Genomic DNA, 16,499 nt, shown 5'->3' on the forward strand with positions numbered 1-16,499 from the left:
CTTTCTTTTACCAAAAACTGTTTTATAAGAAGGATCAATAACCTGAATTAAACACTGACCCACCCCCAGAAAACTACTCCTGTCTAAAGAAAATAAAGTAGGAGTAGATACATGCTTGGTTTTCGGTTTCTTTTTGATAGGAAGATGGGGTGAACTGTGTTACTAATGAGATAGGCACAGCATTCTGGTATAACAGGGAAGCCATCCCTGTTCTCTCTCCCAGGACTAAGAAGAGTGGCTCCGTTGCCTACAGAGGGGACTCCAACAGCCTCAGAAGCTGTGGCTAACCCCAGTCCATAGTGGCTGTAGGTGCTTCACCAGAGAGATCCAGGGTGAAAGATGAGTGGTCTGATGTACACCAAATGGCCACAGTAGAGTCACCCACCTGGGACTGTGGCAAATTGCTAGCCTGCTGTGGTGGTAAAGACTGTTGTCTAACTGTTTCTTTTTGTGGCTGAAAGAAGGACCAACCATGGAGCCAGTAGTCTATTCCATGGTCAAGGAAAAATGGTACTTCTTTCCCAGAGAAGGCAAGCAGCAAATACTGGTAAAACTAATGGTCCACAAAAGTTATTATTTTTTTAACAGAAAAAACAAAGCAAAAAGCATTTTCAAACTCCATGACAGCCCTACCAAGGAAAAATAAACAAAATTTCTCCACAGAAAATGTTTTCAGCTAATTCACACTACTTTTAAACTGACAGAAAAAATAAGTACTCCATTACAGTCTTGAGACAGTCCATTAAAAAAACAATACAGCTATCCTAGCTTTAAAATTACCTTTTTAAGAGGAAAGTAATAAAACAACAATAAATTTAATAAAATGGAAGTTTTTTCCCAAAGGGAACTTATCTGTGCAGCAAAGGAAAGCAGAAGTTGACCATTGATCCTCAGGAACCTCAGAGGAGCGTAGTCTTCAGCAGCAGGAAACTGAAGAGCTTCACACTTAAATTTGTGTTTTAGTCAGTTTTAGTCAGCTCACCTCAAGCTGCTTAACAATCTGGGTGCATGAAAGGTGCCCTAAAACTTTGGAAGCTGGCCAGTCATTTTATCTTTGGCAGGATATAACTCATATAGCTAAAGCTATTTCATTAGTTATCAGTTTAAACAACATGTGAGAAACATTTAATACAGTATTGTGTCTTTTGGCTTTTCCCGGTTAGGGGTCGCCACAGTGGAACTCCGGTCCGCTAATGATTGGCAGTTGATTTTTATGTACTGGCTTGCCAGGCCTGATGCACAACCTTCAACGAAGGTACGCCCATTCATGCATGTCTCCATGTAGAAGACGCTCTAGCTGAGAATCAAACCAGACAGCGTCTTACTGTGAGGCAACAACGCTACCGCAGCACCACCACCGCAGGTCAGAAACATTTAATACAGTATAATATGTGTGTATCTGAAGAGCATGCAGGGTGCCAGAGCTCATTATTCTAATGTGATGTTTAGTGCAGCATCAAATAATTAGTGAATAACTGAACAGTATGCATGGCTGCCACATCACAGTATTTTAAGACCCACACAGAATAACTAATTCCAAAATCCCAGGAGGTGGTTAATATGGCAGGCAAAGCATTACAAGAGACATTTGGTACAATAAGCAGAGATGCCACAGCACAGAAATTAAGGAATGAACAGCAGGCTTGGGCACAGTAGTATTAAAAAGAGTGCAGAAAAGCAGACGTAATGCAAAGGTTCTTTCCAAGATTACAGCCATAATGATCCCCAAAAAGCTCAGCCTCATCACCTGTTACTAGTGAGCACCTAACAATGTTTCCCATTAAGCAGATTTTCCCCACATACCCCCTGTGAAAATTTGTGATCACTCATGCAGTCATTCATGCTGTTTTAAATGGTTACTATGGAATTCCTCTACTTGATATGTTTAGGGGAATCTTATTCTAGCCATGGAAATACTTTGGGTTAGGTAGCTGTCATGCTATCAGGTGAGTTGCTGATGTGGCAGTCTAGGTTTAGGTCTTTAGAGCAGAAGTTTCCTTTCTCACTGGTTGTATTTAAGTGAAGGAATTCATAGAGAACTGGGACATTTGTAGCTTGGAAGGCTAAACAGAGATAATTTCTCAGAAGTCTGCACAACACTGAGTAGTGGTACAGGGGCTTTTATTTTGTCAGAGTAGTTAGGGATATCAAGACCTGAAGTATTTTAGAGAGGAAAAACTTTGAAGTCTTTTATGTTGGTTTAACTGCTTAGAGAGGTACATGCCAAAGGAGTCATTGTATTAATTTAGGGGTCTTAATAAGGGAGGACTAAAGTGGGGCTATAACTAATTTTGAACTTAAGTAGCTACCACAAAGGATAAGCTAAGAAAAATAGGAGGATCTTCTAACAGAGAGACTTAGTGGTCAAAGGAGTATGTTGTCAACATATACATCCGAGTGTCTGAGATTTGCACTAGATTTAAATAGAAAGTTATCTGTATGCTAAGCGGATGTGAAGCAAGACTTGCCAAAGGATGATGTGCTGTACTTGTTGATGTTGAGGATAAAACCATGAATAACAAATCAAACATTTTTTTTTGGTCTAGCACTTGAGGTAGAATTTGAGTATGAAAACTTGACTTGATACTTGTCCATAACTTACAATCATTAGCAAATGTAGTTAGCCAGAGTCCATTAATAAGACCTTTCTTGCCAGAGGAATATATATCAAAGAGTGAGCAGACCAGGACAGAGCTCTGTGGGACACTTCTAGTGATGCATTTCTGTCTAGAGCAAACATTCCCATCCTTAAATGTATGCAAACATTCCCATCCTTAAATGTATGAGTTCCTTCAGATAGCTAATTATCTATACAGCCAACCATGTGTTGAGTTGTTAAGGATTTCTCAATAATCCTAGCAATGGAGATAGTTTTGAAGGCCTTGGCAATGTCCAGATAAGCAGTACAGACTATACATTCCACTTCACCATGGTTTCAAAAACCTCTCAAAGACTCAACCAATCTGAGCAAGCATGATCACCCTTCTGCAAGGTCAGATTGGTATCCATCCAGGGATATTAGTTTGTCTATATTATTGTTCATTAGATCAACTATAATGCATTCCACTGCATTACAAATATCATTAGTGAGACTAGCAGGACTATAATTCCAGGTCGATAGCTGAGTCACCTTTATGTAAAGACACCACAATAGATGTTTTCCACAACCTGGAGATGTCATCAATTGAGACATTCAACCTGAAGAGTCGCAGTGGGGTTTGTCGATAAAACTTAGCACTTCTCAGAGACATCTGTGACATTTGTCTGAAACCATGGAAATTGTATTTTTATTTTTGGAAGTGTGAAAGGTACGTGCAAAGAGACATTTAAAAACAACAGGCAGTGAAGTATAATGTGACCAACTAGCTACAAAATTACACTGTGGGTAGTATCACAACAAGGATATTATACAGCAGAGTACTAAACAATCATCAACAGGAAAGAAATGCACTGCAGGGTACAATAATATCATTAACAATAGTATCATTAACAATAGTATCATTGCTAAATCCAATTTCACAGTGGACAGATAGTGCCACAAAGTGTCAGCACGTGCAGCTAAGTACATCCAGGCGCTGTTGAGCGGTAGGGTGAACTAGCCCAGGAAACATAGTGACTAGAATAGGATGCTTTTTTTAATAGAGGTTTAAAGGAGTAGAGGTTAGCAAGACAAGCACTTGCTACTGTGGTATGCACTCTGGTACTGTTGTATACTATGCAAACCCACTGCACTAAACAATGCATTTCCAGCTGAAATCTGGTAGCAGGTGTTCACAAGTTAGTCATGTTGTAGATGAACACACTAGAATGGCAATGTCCACAAACGCATCAAGTTTAAAGCAAGCCAAAAGAGCTCATGGACCAATTAAAATTAACACTGCTAAGTAACCAGTAGTAATTCCAATCCCAGGAACAACAGCAATAGCCCTTTCTCTCACCATTGAGGGGACCAGCTAGACCAGTTTCAGATGCAACAATTACCATAGTCTGAAATACAGCTTTTAAAACCGATACTGGCATGCTGCAGTATTTAAAATTAGTAAAAAGGCAATTTTACAGATGGTGTTGTACTTTTTAAACATGCTCAGTAAAAAGCAGCCTCAGCTAGACTGATAATGTATGTGAACTAATCCAATTAATGAAATATCCTTTGCCTAAGTAAACTGCATTGCCAGGTTACATACAATGTACCTGAACCTGTGTTTTAAATCTGATATTTAAGTAATGCTACACCAGTAAATTACACAATAAGAAGATTTTCACTCACTAAGGAAAACTGCCCTATTAGTGCAAACCAAGTTTTAAAATACCCCAGTACCAACCAAAAAAGCCCAAACAGGATGAATATAGTAAAACTAAAACAGCAAAATCATCCACTGGTTAGGCGAACAAAGAAGACATTGTGAATATTCAAAGATTTTATTAAGCGCTTTCATCCATTGCAGGACTTCATCAGAATAAATCACCGGTAACATTGTAACCCTTTTATAAAACACATAAAACAATCACCATCATCTTCCAATTATTACATCATTTCGAATAAAAAACTAACATGAAGTGCAAATGTTAAAAACTTTTATAAAAAACATTTAATACACATTGTATTGTTCAACCCAATAAACTTGTCAGCCTGTGTTCTCAGCTGCCACAAAGGTTCTTTCTTTAAAAACTGCTTTTTAAAACATCCCCCTCTATAATCAACAAGCAAGTGCTCCAAAACAGAAAAGTAAAACTTTTTAAAGGAGCCACAAGTTAAAGTGTGCTTAAACAAAGCACTATCCCAGTATGTCAATTATTGATAGGTGGGTGGGGCAGCATAATTCCACATTCCACAACAAAGATATTTAGCACTGTTGTAGTTGCAGGAACTTTAAGATTCCAAATAGAAGGTCAGCAGTTATACAGAGGACCCTGTAGGGCAAAAGTTTCCTTGTAAACTTTCACATAAATCATATGTCTAATAACAAATACTCAGCAATACAGGATCATGATTTTATATGAAATTGGACTGAATCTAATAAACTAGCTGTATCAAACATCCTGGGTCTGCCAAAGTTATTGTTGTTTACTATTCATTGCTGTTGAAATTAACAGATTTTCCCTAATTAGAAGTTTAAATTCTGGAAATGTTCTTTTTAACTCTTTTCAGTGTAAACACTTCCTAAATAATGGGTAACGCTGTCCCGACCTTTTCTCTAACCATTATTGTACCCCTTAAATCTAACTTTTGGAATAAGTCATTTTCATTTACTCTTCATTTTGTAAACATAAATTTAGCCTCTGGAACCCTAATTACATGAGTATGTTTTTATGACCTTCAGCTTTAACTGTATTCTGTCATGATTTCTTAGTCACAATTGTAAAAAAAATTGCCTTTATATTCAGTCTTCACTTGCTGTTGTTTAGATTATCATCTTCTCCCTTGTTTTCTGTTTTAACCTACATTTTGAATTTTGTACTGTTGCTACATCCTGTACTGTCATCTGATCTGGGATGTGGATGGAAATGGTCCTCAGAGCAGACAACTCAGATAGACAGACTGATATATAGATGGATAGACAGACAGATAGGTAGGTAAGTAGACAGACAAATAAGTAAATAAAGCAAAATAAACAAAAACAAATTAATTAATTAATTAATTAATTAATTAATTAATTAATTAATGAAAAGGATGACTTTAATTTAGGTAACGTAAGTTTAGATGGTCAGACTACAGCTTTAGCAAAATCCACTGTAGCTGGCAAGATAAAAACAGCACCTACTTACATGAACCTCCTACCTACTATGGTACCCTTTCACTTCCTCACTGTAATAGTCCTTATTATGCTGCCATCTCTTCTTCTATTTTCAACACTACTGCCATTGAATATGTCCCATTTAAATTATTATCCTATCACCGCTCACACACAGTCTCCCTAACATACAACAGATATTATTTAAAGTTCATCAGATCTATAATCTGCATTGCCTCAAAACTTTCTTGCTGTGGTGATATCCATCCAAACCCTGGACCTTCAACCTCCTCAAAGTTTCCTAGCCCCCAACTCCCCATCCACTCCGACAATGTACTTAACCTCACTAGGAAACCAGCTGATCTTTTTTTACTCAGTATAAGCATAAGAAGTATCACCAAGAAAATTCATGAATTACATGCCAGTATCTCATTGTATGACGATTATTAAAGAAAACACTAAACAGCTAGCTGACCTTGAGGATGAAATTGTTGCTTTAGATAATTTTATCAAACATGATTTGTTCTTCAAATAAAACAGGAAAAGGACAAATATTTTAATTTAAGGTTAGAAATAGATGCAAAATGTAAAACGCTAGAGCAGAGGAAAATTAATAAACTTAAGAGGGACTTGGATGAATATAAAAACAATGCTAATTACCCATCACCACCATTCAGGGAAACGCACTTAATGTCAAAACCAGACTGACTACATGAGAGGTAATAATTATAAAGGTCAATATAAAAATAAAAACACAGAATGGGTTTTTGAGGACTATGACAATGAATTTCCCCCATTAGAGGACCTAGAGTTACCATATAATGTTCACAGAAAAGGGCAAGGCCCTCAGAATTTTCAGAGAGGGGAGGAAGAAGGGGGAGAGGGAGGTATTAAGGAATACCCTCTATACCCCCACCACCACTGTTCCCCCACTCACTAGTCCTTTAACCCTTTCTGCATCTTTTACTGAGAGTGACACCAATGGTGATACTGAGATCTTACATACAGGTACTACACATTCCTGGAATAATTGTTCTATTTACAACTTTAGCAATATCATTTTGAATAAGGGACACTTTGATCTCCTCAGTAAGGGATTTAAATTCATTCCAAGTACCGAGGGGACCTAGTTAAAACCATTATTGATATGAAGCTGTTTCTTAGGAAAATTAACTTGAAAGCTACTTTACCTCCAGCACCATCTAACACTGAACAACCACAAGGTGGCCTTACAAGACGTAGCATTTACAACCCTCCGCTTCTCCCACAACTGAAAAACCTTGAGATGGTATTGGAAAATGGGATTCAAAAGAATTTAAACAACAACATTTAAAGTACAACTTAACAAAGGAGGAATATGCAACACTAGAAGAATTAAAGAAGAACACATCAATTAGAATCATGAAACCAGATAAGGAGGGGGAGTAGTTATAATGGAGAACATTATATACTAAGGAAAAATGAACAATATTCTTCGTGAAGAAACCAAGTATAGAAATGTTTCCATGGATGAGGTTGAAGTGGCTTATCAAAAGATAGACATGGCACTTGATCACATGATTATTGAAGGAACAATAAACAACAACATGCATATGTTTTTATCAGTGCCTAAACCAAAGGTTCCAATTATATTTGGTATTCAAGGTCCACAAGAATGTAAGCGACCCACCACTCAGACCGATCGTGTCGGCTGACTGCTCAAAGACGCTGCCTATGGCCAAATTTGTGGACAACAAGATCAAACATATTTGCAATAACTTTAGTCACATTCTGAAAGACTCATGGGACCTACTTAGGAACATTACATCTACCCTCTATTCGAGAATTTAATTTTTGTTACCATTGATGTGGTGGACCTTTTCACTTGTATCCCACACAATGAAGGAATGAGGATCTTTGAGGACATTATTTTTATGGACAATACCTTGACACACATAGAAAAGGTTGCTGTAGTGGGACTTATGGACAACATTTTGAAATATAACTTTCTAACATTTAATGGAGAATTTTTCCAGCAAACAAAAGGGGTAGCAATGGGGGCGGCGTGTGCACCCACTTATGCTAACATAGTCCTTGCAGGTTGGGAATTGAACTACATTTTGAATTCTGAATTCCAACAATATTGGTCCTTATATCGACGTTTTCTTGACGATATTGTTATCTTTTGGACTGGGGGTAGTGACCAACTATCTCTCTTTTTGGAGTATATCAACCACACCACCTCTTTTTTGAGCTTTACACACACAAGCTCGGTAGACAGACTTCAATACTTGGATGTGGAGGTCCAAAAGAACAAAATTTCTAAAGATTTTGAGACCAAAATATTCCGGAAAAATACGTTCTGCAATTCCTACCTACACTTTCTTAGTGCACACCCCCCCCCCACTGCAAAAGAAACATTGTCAAAGGACAATTTGTTAGAGGTTGTCGAATGACAAGCAAGGACGAAGATTTTTATGTGGAATGTAACACGCTAGAAGCCATGTTCCTCGCTAGAGGATACCCACTCGAGTTCATAAAAAACATTAGAACGGAAGTTGAACAACACAGAAAGACCAAATTTAAACCCATAAAAGGATGTCTAAATGACAAAGCCTTAAGTGAGCACACCACTAAGAGTCAGACAAACATCAACATAAATCATACCCCAGTTGAATCTGACTATCAATCAGCACTTATCTTGGAATTTAATGGCTTCAACTCCAAGATAAAAAGCATGATCCTCAATGAGTGGGAAAAATTCATCTCTTTCTCAGATATACCGAACATAAAAGGAAAAACACCAAAAATGGTATATAAAAATGCACGTAGCATAAAAAAAGTTTTAGAGAACAATCTCACAAAAGATCCTCATCACTACTTGGAGAGGGCATGCCTTAATAACACCTCATATGGAACATTTCATTGTGGGCACTGTAAACAATGTCCCTATATTTCCAACAAAAGAGAAATTTACATTGAAATAAGGGACATTAATATATATAGCACTGGTTCATTCAACTGTGAGTCCCAGGGAGTGGTTTACCTTGCAATGTGTACAAAATGCAGTTCGTATTATGTTGGGAAAACAGAAAGAGTATTGAAGAGGCGGATTTATGAACATTTATATGAGATACAAAAAGCAAAGGACACCAATGCATTGTACAAACACACAAAGAACTGTAAAGAAGCCACATTCTCCTTTTTTGTTTTAGAACAAGTTAAAAAAGAAATAAGAGGAGGTCCCTGGGAAGAATGGCTTGAATACAGGGAACTGTATTGGCAAATTTTATTAGAGGCCAACAAATCACCAGGCTTAAATGAATGTATCTCAATTATTCCAGCTCTCAAACTGAGATCAATTCAAGTTTGAAACTCATTAAGTAGTTCTATGAACAGTAGAGGGCACTGTTGTCTATGCTTCTGTTTTTATGTACCTACTACAATTACTGTGCACATAAATACATTTTATCAGTTTTTAACCAAACAGCTTCATTATATTGTGGGTTCTAGAAACCTAATTGACTACCATATTTTTTAATCAATACCTCTGCTTTTAAATACTGTAATTATTTTGAAGGAAAAGTTTTTTACATATTTATTAGATGATTTTAAATCACTCACAATTTTATTATAATGAGCTCCTCAGACTGTCACTATTTTCATTGGTTTTAACTTAGATGCTTGAATGCTATTGGTCTTTTTAAATGTATTTGCTTATATAATGCTTAATTAGTTAATTCATTTTGTCTGATGAAGTCTAAGCTACAGGCTGACAAAAACGCATGTACTGGATGTGTAATAGCGTTTACGAACTCTGTGATCTAGTTTTGGACGTTTTATACTTTGAATAAAGTGCGGATTGTGTGCGCTGTCTCTGGATTCCTTTTGTTATCAGATGCAACAATTACCATAGTCTGAAATACAGCTTTTAAAACCGATACTGGCATGCTGCAGTATTTAAAATTAGTAAAAAGGTAATTTTACAGATGGTGTTGTACTTTTTAAACATGCTCAGTAAAAAGCAGCCTCAGCTAGACTGATAATGTATGTGAACTAATCCAATTAATGGAATATCCTTTGCCTAAGTAAACTGCATTGCCAGGTTACATACAATGTGCCTGAACCTGTGTTTTAAATCTGATATTTAAGTAATGCTACACCAGTAAATTACACAATAAGAAGATTTTCACTCACTAAGGAAAACTGCCCTATTAGTGCAAACCAAGTTTTAAAATACCCCAGTACCAACCAAAAAAGCCCAAACAGGATGAATATAGTAAAACTAAAACAGCAAAATCATCCACTGGTTAGGCGAACAAAGAAGACATTGACGAATATTCAAAGATTTTATTAAGCGCTTTCATCCATTGCAGGACTTCATCAGAATAAATCACCGGTAACATTGTAACCCTTTTATAAAACACATAAAACAATCACCATCATCTTCCAATTATTACATAATTTCGAATAAAAAACTAACATGAAGTGCAAATGTTAAAAACTTTTATAAAAAACATTTAATACACATTGTATTGTTCAACCCAATAAACTTGTCAGCCTGTGTTCTCAGCTGCCACAAAGGTTCTTTCTTTAAAAACTGCTTTTTAAAACATCCCCCTCTATAATCAACAAGCAAGTGCTCCAAAACAGAAAAGTAAAACTTTTTAAAGGAGCCACAAGTTAAAGTGTGCTTAAACAAAGCACTATCCCAGTATGTCAATTATTGATAGGTGGGTGGGGCAGCATAATTCCACATTCCACAACAAAGATATTTAGCACTGTTGTAGTTGCAGGAACTTTAAGATCCCAAATAGGTCAGCAGTTATACAGAGGACCCTGTAGGGCAAAAGTTTCCTTGTAAACTTTCACATAAATCATATGTCTAATAACAAATACTCAGCAATACAGGATCATGATTTTATATGAAATTGGACTGAATCTAATAAACTAGCTGTATCAAACATCCTGGGTCTGCCATAGTTATTGTTGTCTACTATTCATTGCTGTTGAAATTAACAGATTTTCCCTAATTAGAAGTTTAAATTCTGGAAATGTTCTTTTTAACTCTTTTCAGTGTAAACACTTCCTAAATAATGGGTAACGCTGTCCCGACCTTTTCTCTAACCATTATTGTACCCCTTAAATCTAACTTTTGGAATAAGTCATTTTCATTTACTCTTCATTTTGTAAACATAAATTTAGCCTCTGGAACCCTAATTACATGAGTATGTTTTTATGACCTTCAGCTTTAACTGTATTCTGTCATGATTTCTTAGTCACAATTGTAAAAAAAATTGCCTTTATATTCAGTCTTCACTTGCTGTTGTTTAGATTATCATCTTCTCCCTTGTTTTCTGTTTTAACCTACATTTTGAATTTTGTACTGTTGCTACATCCTGCACTGTCATCTGATCTGGGATGTGGATGGAAATGGTCCTCAGAGCAGACAACTCAGATAGACAGACTGATATATAGATGGATAGACAGACAGATAGGTAGGTAAGTAGACAGACAAATAAGTAAATAAAGCAAAATAAACAAAAACAAATCAATCAATTAATTAATTAATTAATTAATGAAAAGGATGACTTTAATTTAGGTAACGTGAGTTTAGATGGTCAGACTACAGCTTTAGCAAAATCCACTGTAGCTGGCAAGATAAAAACAGCACCTACTTACATGAACCTCCTACCTACTATGGTACCCTTTCACTTCCTCACTGTAATAGTCCTTATTATGCTGCCATCTCTTCTTCTATTTTCAACACTACTGCCATTGAATATGTCCCATTTAAATTATTATCCTATCACCGCTCACACACAGTCTCCCTAACATACAACAGATATTATTTAAAGTTCATCAGATATATATAATCAACTTTCTTGCTGTGGTGATATCCATCCAAACCCTGGACCTTCAACCTCCTCAAAGTTTCCTAGCCCCCAACTCCCCATCCACTCCGACAATGTACTTAACCTCACTAGGAAACCAGCTGATCTTCTTTTACTCAGCATAAGCATAAGAAGTATCACCAAGAAAATTCATGAATTACATGCCAGTATCTCATTGTACTCACCAGATGTAGTGGTGTTAACTGAGACATGGCTGAAACCCCACATCGTTAACAATGAAATAATCCCTCCAGGCTATAACATCTTAAAGAAGGACAGAATTGACAAAAAAGGTGGTGGTATTGCTATTCTATTTAAAAAAACATCTTATAGTGGAGAAACTGAACTTAGAATATCCTAACCTTGACAATACAGAGCTAATTTTTACCCAACTTAAACTTAACCCCAAAAACCAAATAAACATTATAGGCTGCTACTCGCCACCTGGTAATAATATTTCCACTCTTGAAAACGTACTCCGCTGGTCATGTAACTCACTCCATAATAAAACTCTTATCCTAGGAGTATTTAACATAGATTGGCTTACATGTAACTCTCATGCCTCCACTAATCATATCAACCTTCATGGTTTTACTCAAACCATCCATTCACCTACTAGAACTGACAAAGTATGAAATAGGGAAGCTATCCTTGATTGGATACTTACTAATCGGCCTGTCCTCCCATCTCATACAGGTTGCCTCCCGGATGGCCTAAGTGACCATCTGCCTGTCTTTCTCCTCAGAAAGTGGTCTCATCAGACCAAAGGTACAGTCTACCAACAAATAAGAAATAAAAAGAACTTTAACCCCAACAACTTTATTTCCATCCTAAAAAGTTGTAACTGGACACCATTAAAACATATTGAACTAGACAAACCTGTTAAACACTTCAGTACTACCTTTCTAAACATTTTAAACCTACATGCCCCTCACAGAACCATCAGAATCAAAGATAATCCCTCACAATGGCTAAGTAACAACACTAGATCCCTCCTAAAAGCCAGAGACAAAGCCTGGGACCACTGGCATAAAATCAGGTCCCAAGATACTAAGCAAACTCATGAAGAGCTCTGAAATAAATGTAAGAAACTAGTTAAACTTGATAAAATTAATTACTACTAAAATCTACAAATAAAACATCAACACAACTCATAAAAGTTCTGGGCTAACATCAACAAAATTCTTCTACCTGGAAAAAGTACTACACCCTCACCTACCCCAAAAGACACATCAGAGAGCATAGCTAGTCAAGTCAACAAATTCTTTACTGAAACAATTCTTACCCTATCTAGCCAGCAAAATAACCAATATATACACTCCCCCACATAATCCTGTGGCTCACTCAGCAACACCAACACATTTCACTTCCATTCTGTCCCTATGGACATGGTAAGATGATACCTTAAGAAACTTAAGCCCACAACACTAGTATCTGTCAAATTACCTCCCAAATTTCTAAAAATAGCTGCCGACGCCATTGCATACCCAATATCCATACTTATTAATAGATCTTTGTCTGAAGCCCATGTTCCTGAAACCTGGAAAATATCCCATATCATCCCTCTTCATAAAGGCGGTAATTCTACAGAAGTGACAAACTACTGACCAATAGCTACTCTATCCCCTATAGCCAAAATTATGGAAAGATGTATTCATACCCAAATTATGGATTACTTACAATCCCACAAACTCCTCTCTAACACTCAACATGGATTTCCTCCTTTCACAGTACCACCATTGCCCTAACGTCCTTTACCAATACAGTCAACTTCCACAGAAGCAACAAAAAATCTGTATCAGCTAACTTCATAGACCTCTCAAGGCCTTTGATGTGGTCAGTCATAGTATACTTATCAAGGCCCTTACTGACATAGAACTTAGTGAATTCTCCATAACCTGGTTCCAAAGCTATTTAACTGACTGTCAGCAAGCTGTTCTGTGGCAGCATGAACTTCCACCTCTTCTTCCAATCACCTTTGGAGTATCCCAAGGGTCAGTACTTGGCCAATTACTTTTCTCTCTATATACTAATAATCTTCATACTTCCTCTCCACTTGCAACTGTCATACAATATGCAGACAATTCCACATTAATATGTGCAGCCTCCTGTTTATATGAACTCCACACTCTTACTCAAGAATCCTTTCTCTATGTTGAAACATGGCTTAACAAGTTTCAACTTATTCTTAACCCTTCTAAAATTAAACTTCTTCTCTTTAAAGCTACTTGATCCACCCCTGAAGACCCCACCTTTAACATCACATCTAACAATAATCATTTCTCCCAGTGAACACACCAAACTTCTTGGAGTTGAGAGTGATAATAAATTGATATTCACTGCACATATTGCCCAGACCATTAAGAAAGTACATAAAAAGCTGGGCACCCTTTACAGAAACAGGCAGTATTTTACCAAACCCACAGAATCCACCATAACATGCACTCATCTGATCTCCACAGTTCTCTACACTTCCCCTATTCTTACTAACCTCAGAAAGACAGACCTAGCTAAACTATACCCCTGTTATAACAAAATAGCTAGGTTTGCCTCTGATGCCCCATACAGATCACACCACTGCACATCTCTAAAGCAGCTTAACTGGCTAGAGTTTCCCCAAGTTTTACACTTCAATCAACTTACTTTTGCTCATAAAATTCTTTACCAACCAGATAAAACCCCTTTCACTGCAACATGTGCTTCATCCCTACTCTAGAACCCTTCACTCCAATAATAAATTCCTTCTTGAAGTAACTAACGTCGGTAACACAGCAGGAGAATCACTCTTCTCTAACAGCATTTCTAAAATATGGAACTCACTACCAACAAATATATTTTCCATCTCTTCACTAACTCAGTTTAAGAAAGCATTAAGAACTCATCTCCACACTACTTGGTTATGCTCCTGCGCATGCTCTGACTAGCTCCACTGTTCCTGTATTATACTCCATCACCTATTTACTACTAATAAATGAATGTATCTGTTGCAATCACCTATGACTTTTACCTTATAAATTCAGAGGTTCATAGTTAGGTACTAGGCTATTGGCCCAAGGGCCTATGTAAGCTAAGCCAACGAGGTTCCCTGGCTTTCTCCACCCAAGACAGTTATTTTCCTGTGCCCCTGTCGAGCACAGCCACAGAAGTTATCCCCAGGGTGAATTTCCTATTTCCCAGTCATTCATCAAGATTTTTCTTGAAGAGTGCTAATGAGGAACTCTGCTTGACATAGATAGGTAGCTTGTTTCAGAGTATGGGAAGTCTCTGCGACATGAATCTATCCCTCCAGCATGTTCTGTTTATTGTGGTGACAAGGTTTAGGTCCCTAGAGTGTGTATCTCGGAGGGATTGGGATTTCTTTAGGTGTAGCATGTCCAACAGCTCTGGGTTTGACATAGCTTTGTATGTTAGGCAGAGATCACCTCGAAGTAGTCATTATGCTACGGAGTAAAGCTGGAGTTTTTTGAGATGGTCAGCATGGGGAATCTGTTTGAGTCCTGTAATCCTCTTTGTGAGGTACTTCTGTGGCCTTTCCAGCTGTTGCAGATGTCTTGTGAGGTACATTCCAAAAGGGGCATTGTACTCAATAATGGGTCTAATGAGAGCTGAGTAGAGGTGAACAATGACCTTTTTTTTCCTGGATGAGAACCCTTTTGTAATGAGGTTTGCCACATAGAAAGATTCCCTGACTACTGTGGTGATGTGATTATCAAAGGAGAGACAACTGTCCACCTGAATCCCGAGGTCTCTTATCACACCTTCGGCATTAAGTGTACTGCCACCTATGTGGCAGTTCATGGGTACACAGTTTTTACCAAAGGGGATGACAATGCACTTTTTGGCATAGAGCTTGAGGCCATGGCTCTGACACCAGGCATCTGTCTCAGTGAGGCCCTTCTGTAGGATGTATACATCTTTTGGGGACTCGACTATGGCACCTAATTTGCAGTCATCTGTGAACTTTGCCAGCCAGAGCCCCTCTGTGTTAGCCCGTACTATAGAGAAGTAGATACCAAACAGGAGATGACCCAAGACTGTACCTTGTGGTACTCCACTTGTCACTGGTTTGAAGTCAGAATTGGAGTCTGCAACTTTTACAGTGTGGGTGCTGTCAGTAAGCCAATTGGTAACCCATCTTGTGACATATGGATTTATACCCAGTTTAGTGAGTTTATCTGTAATACCAGAAGGGGGGAATGGTGTCAAAAGCCTTGGCGAGATCAAGATAGGCTGTGTGAACTGCCTTACCCTCGTCTAGGGCTTTGTTGACTATTTCAAAGAAGTCAATCAGGTTCAGAAGGCATGATCTGTCTTTCATGAACCCGAACTGGGTAGGGTCTAGAGTTTGGAGGTTACCAATGTCTTTGTTTATGAGTTCCATGATGATGCATTCCATGGTCTTGCAGACCAGGCTGGTCAAGCTAATAGGGCGATAGTTCCTGGGATCCTTGGTGCCTCCCCCTTTGTGGAGTGGTATAACTGTTGCTGTGGGCCATTCAGTGGGTAGAAAGCTTGACGTGAGGCTGTGATTGAACATGATGCTTAGGTGGGGGACCAGTTCATTCTGAACTTCCTGTAGAACGCAGCCTTGAATGTTGTCCGGTCCCATGGATGCTGTGTTCTTGGCTTTGGAGAATGCAGTTTTTACCTGCTCAGTTCTAATTTGAGGGACTCTGTTTGCCAATGTACTTGCTGTCTCATTTGTATACATCTCTCTTTGTAAATTGCCTTTTGTCTTATTTTTCTACTCAACACCATAAAACTCCACTGCCAATCATGAGTGGACAGATGATTCGCTGTGGCGACCCCTAACCGGGAAAAGCCAAAAGAAGAAGAAGAAGAAGAATTGTATTATCTATATTTGATTTATAATCAACTTGTATAATGTAATAGA

Source organism: Protopterus annectens, chromosome 6.part0, assembly GCF_019279795.1.
Source record: "Protopterus annectens isolate FY-2018-M chromosome 6.part0, PAN1.0, whole genome shotgun sequence".
NCBI lineage: Eukaryota > Metazoa > Chordata > Ceratodontiformes > Protopteridae > Protopterus > Protopterus annectens.